This window comes from Chenopodium quinoa, unplaced genomic scaffold (assembly GCF_001683475.1).
Source record: "Chenopodium quinoa cultivar QQ74 unplaced genomic scaffold, ASM168347v1, whole genome shotgun sequence".
Taxonomy (NCBI): Eukaryota; Viridiplantae; Streptophyta; class Magnoliopsida; order Caryophyllales; family Amaranthaceae; genus Chenopodium; species Chenopodium quinoa.
This window is the reverse complement of record NW_018744593.1, coordinates 7,010,814-7,018,143: the sequence shown is the minus strand read 5'-3', so window position 1 is coordinate 7,018,143 and position 7,330 is coordinate 7,010,814. Positions and strand designations below refer to the sequence as shown.

General features: G+C 35.1%; 1 long non-coding RNA gene across 2 annotated transcripts; it reads left to right on the top strand.

Annotated features, from left to right (window-relative positions):
• The first annotated feature begins 1,491 nt into the window (after window positions 1–1,491).
• On the top strand, window positions 1,492–3,466 carry LOC110699745. Of its 2 annotated transcripts, none has more exons than XR_002506987.1 (3): window positions 1,492–1,929; window positions 2,902–3,099; window positions 3,203–3,466. It is a non-coding gene; the product is annotated as an uncharacterized LOC110699745 (long non-coding RNA). The 2 variants fall into 2 exon arrangements; XR_002506986.1 differs by having other exon boundaries at window positions 2,743–3,099.
• The last annotated feature ends 3,864 nt before the right edge of the window (window positions 3,467–7,330 follow it).

The following is a 7,330-nucleotide window of genomic DNA, read 5'->3' as shown; positions in this document are numbered from 1 at the left end:
ATTAGTTTCTCCTTTAGCTAGGACACCATGTTTCTTTTCCACCCAAATGTTCTTTTCTGAAGAGTCAACTTTTCTTATCTCTTTGCCTTTAGTATGGTTTTAATTTCTAGAAACATATGATTATCATAATGTAAGCTATATAATTTTCCATTCTACAATCTTGACAATATTTCCTGAACAACACAACATAATTTCCAGATTCCATATTATGTTGCAATTGTGAAAGCATGAATATGAATTTGCCAATTTGACTACCAAAATTTTATACCTTTGATAACCTTTAAATTAAAAAGGGGGCTAAAAAATCAACAATAACATTTAAATCCAAGGAAAGTCACCGAATTATGGTTTTCAAATCAATGAAAATTTTGTTTACAATACATCATGATTAATCTACAAAATCAATAATACAAGGATAATTCACAGAAATTAAAAAATTAAAACCATAATTCAAGAGATAACAAATAATTAGTAGTAGTAAAATAGATAACTACATAAAAGAGAGAGGATACGTAACCGACCTACTACCTCACTGCCGTTAATGCGTCGACCTTAAATTCGCTGTCACCGCTGCCTCACCGCTGTCAATTGCTTTAAATCCGAACCGCCGGTCACCGCTACCTCACATACATATTAAATAAGTTAGGGTTTATGGCTGAATTAACGAATGAATTAGCTAAAGAAATTCTGATTGTTACAAAGCAATGCAAAAATAATGGAAGAACAACCTCTTCAATGGCGGCTTTCGGTTTGGTTAGAGCAAAGAGAAGAGAAATTGGAGGTTTTTTTAACGGATGAGAAGGGAAAATTGTTTGATCGTGGGTAAAGGGTTAGTTCTTTTAGTAGCAGTAAAGTATTTTAATTTTTTTTTTAGGGGAAGTAGTACTGAAAATTTTGCATCACTAGTCTTATGAATTTTTTTTGGGGAATTTCAATGAAAGCGGTGTTTTTTCCGCCAAATTTTTAGTGGGATTTGGGAAACCAAATAAAATACCACTCAGCTTTTTTTTAATAAAAATAGACAACGAATTAAGTTATTTGTCGCCCAATAATGGAAATAGGCAACCAAGTTATATTTCGTGGCCCAAAAAAATAATAAAGGGCAACACATCCACTGTTTTGTTGCCCATATATCTATATAGGGCAACAAAGAAATAACTTGTTGCCCATAATTTTATTTTGGGCGACACACACTAGTAGAAAAACGTACATTTGTGTCGCCATATTTGCGTCACTCATTTTAAGGAGCGAAGCAAATGTTTATTTTTACCATCCTTTTAAGTTATTTGCGTCGCATGTTATTCAAGAAGCGACACAAAACTCAAGTGCATTTTAGCTTTCTCTCATTAATTAATAAACTTATTTGCGTCACTCATTTGTTAACAAGCGATGCAAATAAGTGATTAAGTAAATTGCGTCACACTTTTACTACATGAGCGACGCATATGAGCTTTGTACAATATCATAAACAAGGTTATTTGCGTCGCTTTTTTATAATAAAGTGACGCAAATAACTCTTTTGGCTTTAGGTTTTCTGCGTTTTTTTTACCTTAGTTTTTCTTCACATGCGCCTACATTCACTAATCAAAAAGAAAAAAAACAAGAGTTCTTCAATTCTAGTGAATTTCTACAGCAAAACACCCACAAATTCGTCTCTGAAATCCAACAAATTAGGCCAAAAAACTGCGATTCCCCAGCAAATTTAACATCTAAATTAAAATTGCAGTCAAGTTGAAGCAAATCCGAGCAATTTCGAGCAAAAATTTAGACCAAAAACCCCAAGAAATTCGAACCCTTAGACCCAGAAAAATTGATTGTTTCCGACCAAAAATCCCCCATTTCGAGCAAAAAATCAACTCAAACGCGTTTCAGAATTATAGGTTTGATCCTCAGTTGTATGTTCAGTCCAAATACTCTCTTAATGAGAAGGTAATTTGATTTTTGTGTTTAAGTCCTTTAATTTTGTTCTTAATTTGTGTTCATTTCTGTTGAAATTAAAATTTCGAGTTTGTCAGAAATTGTGATTTTCTTGTTTTTATTTATTGTTGATTATTTGAAATTAGAAGAAAGAGAGGAATTTTAATTTATTTTCAATTAATTTTTAGTTGATAATGAAGAATGAACAAATGATAGAATGATGATTGATGGATAGTCTAAATATAGGAAGAGTGCCGAATTGCCGAATTTAGTAGGCTTATTGCTGAGATTATCGGATGGGAAGGGGAGGGCGTGTCTGCATTTGAAGGAAAATCATGATGAAATGATTCCAAAGGGCGGTACTAGAAACCAAAGCAGTTCTAATTTAGGAATTTTAGTACACAACAAAGGTGATGATTCATCTTAAGGGAAAGAGAGGGTGTCTAAATTTGAGGGACAATCATGATAAATTTTGAGGACTGCACAATAACCCAAGTTAGTTTTATGTTTGGAATTTTAATAGACAGCAAGGTGAGGATTCCTTTTTTATTTCGGCATGTACGGTTATGATCTTTTTGCTCTATGTAGAACGACATTTGGGGATGGAAGTAAACTGATGGGATGTGTAATTCATTTTAGGATATATATGAAGGTGCTAATTGTCTATTTTGGGAATTGATACAAACAATCATTTTGATTCCATGAAACAGTAAGCTGGTTACTAAGGATGATGTCAAATTTGTGAGTGTACTGTAGTTTCTTGATAGAACCTTACTAGGTGGCATGTTATTTCACCCAAATTTATCATTAGTTTCATTCTTGTAGGATGCCATTCAGCCATTCCTCATCAAGCTAACTGAGAAATATGATAAAAAAATTGTTCTTGAACCCCCATAAAGAATGAGTTAATTATTGGGGCTTTGATCACTAGAGTTAGACAACTTCAACAGCTAAGTTTGGTCATTGATAAGCTAGGAATGACAGGAGTAACAAGTTCATTCGATGTGAAGCTGTAGAAGGTACTGACAGCAATAGAAAAAAAGAGAAAAGACATGGATTAGTATAAGATCTAAATTCCATGTAGTGTCCTCAACAATTGGGTGGACGTGAGTGTGGCTACTACGTCATGCGTTATATGTACGAAATACTTGACATCACCATAGCAGTGAGGATCTTATTCAGGTATGAGTTGTCAAATATTTCATTTTTGTTTGATAAATACAATTTGATGTTAGCTACAATCTTGAATTAAAACTTTCCTCTTGTATATTTGTTGTGTTGATAGGATTTTTCAAGAACTACACCGTACACCGAGGAGGAGATAAATGAGATTCGAGATATTTGGGCAGAGTATTTTATATGTAATGTTGAACTTTAGATTTACACTTAGCGCATGTTGGACTCTTGTTTTGGATTATAGGCTTGAAATGAATGAATTTGGTTAATTGGTGTTGGGATGATGAGTATAATGTCTATGATATTGAGATGTAATTTATTAGACAGGTTGTTAATATAATTTCGTCATTCCCAATTTTACGGGTAGGCCAAATTACAAAGGAGACTCTGCCGAAATTTACATTTGCATTATTAAATAATATTGCATTTTAATTTCAATTATATTAGCGTTAGCATATTAATTTATACCACTAGTAAGGAAAACAGGTACTACAAACATATACAAGGAAATTATTATAATTAGAAAAAAAAAATAAAATTCACCTCATTTGCGTCACTCATTAAACAAACAAGTGACGCAAATAACAAAAAAGAATTTTATCAGAAGAGTCATTTGCGTCGCTCCTTTATAAAGGAGTGACGCAAATGTCATTTGCGTCGCTCCTTTATAAAGGAGTGACGCAAATAACAAAAAAAAAGTTTATCAGAAGAGTCATTTGTGTTGCTCCTTTATAAAGGAGCGACGCAAATGACTCTTATTTGCGTCGCGCCTAGGAGTGACGCAATGACTTAAAAGTCATTTGCATCGCGAGCAGTTGCGTCGCTCATAGAAGCGACGCAAATACACTATAAATGAGCGACGCAAATGAGCCTTTTTCTACTAGTGACATTAAATCTCGTCACACAAAAAATCAATAATGTGCAACGAAAGGAAGTTTTGTTGCCCTTACTAAACGCACTCGTCGCCCAAAAAGCTTTTTCTTGTAGTGTGTCCTTCGTTTTAGGCATCATAGGAGTCTTGAACTCAAATCTTTCACCTAAGCGTTCCTTAACAGGACTTATGTTGTCACCCAGACGATTCTTCACATTAATTCTACTTTGATCTTTCTTCTTGTCCTTTTTAGGCTTATTAAGAAGCCAATTCTTCACATCATTGGGTAAAGAAGGAGGAACCTTTTGGGTAACCACTTCCCATAAAGGCCTAGCACTCCAAAAAGTGTCAAACCTCTCTACTTCTTGAGAAACAGGGATTTCATAGGGACGACGAAGATCTCTAGAAGGAATCGTTTGAATAAGATTGTACTGCCTTTTTACCCTGCAGGGATAATAAAAAGTCATCTTGGTTAAGCTTGGAAGACGGCAAAAGGGTTGCTTGTTGACACCAACCATCTTCTCAATTTTACACCATGGGATGACCTATCTGATAGCAAAATTACGAGAGGCGAATATTTTTGCTCCACTCATGGCGAACCATCTTTATAGAGAAACACTTCTTTCGCCTCACAAAGCAGTTTGGAGTGTATTTTTCAATTTTTGTCGGGACGACTAATTAATTCTAGCCTCTCCATTAGCCACATATGCAACAATTCAATGCAAATAATTAATATTACTATACAAAAATATATGTTTTTGATTTTTGTAATTTAAAATATTATTTTTCAACCAGTAATAACATTGGAGAGCCTAAAAAAGGTGCTTTTGGATTTTTCTTTAATTCATCTAGACTATGCATAGTCTCTCCCACAATTAATGGCATTGGATTCCTTCCAGATTTAATTTGTTCCAAGACGGATATTATAATTGCTTGACCCTCATTATTTCTACCACTAGTGATAAGATATTGGTTAAGCATGCAAAATAGAAAGCCCTTCTTCTATAAACATGAAAAGACTAAGAATATTGTCTATCAAAGTAGTGGCATGCAAATTCTTTTAGATTAACTACGCTACCATGTACAATATTTGTTAGATCTCTGTCTTTTAGATTAAAGAAGCGCTCAAAATCTTAATAATAATACTCACTAAAATTACGAATTACCGCAAGATCTAATGAAGGAAAGCCTAGAATGCCACCAAATTCTTCCGATAAAGGGCTAATTTCATCATAGTCTAGTCTTAAGCAATGTGTGTATGGATCCCAATATTTTAAGGCGGTATTAATAAAATCTATGTCAATATCTACCCCCTTAATACCATAAATACCTCCAAAATAGAAAAACTCAAGTTCTTTTCTCTCCTAAGCGGTCAAAGACCGACACCACTCACGAGTAAATTCACTAAAACTCTTAGTGACTAAAGGCATGATTACTTGTTGAGAGACTAAGGTTATAATTAATGATTAATCTATTGAATTATACAGAAGTCGGCAGATTAGGGGGCTATTTATGCACAAAACTAGTACAGTTCGACTCCTAAACGGATTTGGAGAAAAAAATTACAGCGCCTGGCGACAAGTGCAATGCTTGGCGACGAAATGCAGCGCCCAGCGACGAAGAGGCGGTGCAACGCCTGCTCAACCACTATGCAAACCGTGTTATTCTAACTACAATTCGATTTTGTACATTGACTTTACAATTACGCCCCTTGTTCAATCACCCTATACATAATATTCAATATATTTTTCCTGTTTTTTTCTTGAATTTAATCGAGCTTAATTAAATTTAGGCTTATTTTAGTCCAAACTAAACTATTTTTAATTCTTTTTTGGGGGGAGAAAGTCGAATACCCTCCATCAATAATGAAAATGACGGAAATTTTTGTGCGCGAAATTTAATCACAAATTTTGCACACACGCATATGCACATAAAATTAAAAAAAATGCAAAGATAATGCAAACAAAATATATTATAGTTTGTACATACAATATGTCTAAAAGGTAAGTCATATAATTCAAACTGGCAAAGTCCTACAAAGTCAAAATAAATAAAACGCACATGTACAACTATGGTGCCGGAGGGCGCATATGAGGAGGAATGTTCATCATATCAAGGAACATCGCAGACCGAGGAGTATGCTCCTCACCAGCTCCAGACTCGCTAGTAAGCGGGAACCTCAAATCTGGGCCAGTCCACTTAGGCTTACCCTAATACTGAATCGACAAAGGAAAAGGCTGATGTGGCTGCTACGACGACAAGCCAAACTCATACATCCCACCACCCATCGGAGGAGCCGATGTCGCGCCTCCTTGGCCCATTGGCCCAATCTGTGCGCCCTTAGATGAAGAACCCAAACCCTCCAATGTCTCGGTACGAGCGGCATCCGATCGGCCACCCCAGCTTGCCTAAGGTGAATCCAAAAGTACACTTGGATGGATTCAACCTCATATTGTATTTTCTTAGCCTTTCGAAAAATTTTGTCAAGGCTATTTGTTGTCCTGGGCGATCTTTTGATTTCATAATCATGTCGTCCACATATACCTCAACTTCTTTGTGCATCATGTCATGGAGTAAGGCAGTCGTTGCTCGTTGGTAAGTAGCACCCGCGTTTTTCAACCCGAATGACATTATTGTCTAATAGTAAGTACCTCATTGTGTTATGAATGTTGTTTTCTCCATGTCTTCTTCTGCCATGAGAATTTGATTATACCCCGTGTATCCGTCCATAAACGAGAGAAGTGCATGATTTGTTGTATTATCTACCAAAATATCAATGTGTGGTAAAGGGAAGTCGTCCTTTGGACTTGCCTTATTTAAGTATCGATAGTGGACACACATTCTGTCCCTTCCAGCTTTCTTTGGAACTGGGACGACGTTGGCTACCTATTCGGGGTATTTGGATAACCTGATAAAACCTGCAGTTATTTGTTTTTGAACTTCTTCTTTTATTTTATTAAGAGCTACGTCGTGTTTCATTCGACGCAACTTTTGTTTTACATGTTTCATTCCTGGAATTAGTGGTATAGTGTGTTGAGTTATATTTCTATTAATACGTGGTATATCTTCATATGACCAAGCAAATACATCGATAAATTCTTTAAGTAGATTAATTAAATTGGTTCTTTCTTGTTCATTAAGTGTTAATCCGATTTTAACTTCTCTTTTAATGGTCTAATCTTTTGAGATATCAACCGTCTCAGTTTCCTCAATTATTGGTGTTTTCTTTATAAGTGTTCCATTGCTTTAATAATTTCTTTGTCATTTTCATTGTTAGTTAAGCAATGCTCGTCATCTTGAGTTAATGAAAAACACGAGGAGTAAGCAGAAGAAGACATATTATCAAACTATGAAATCATTACATTA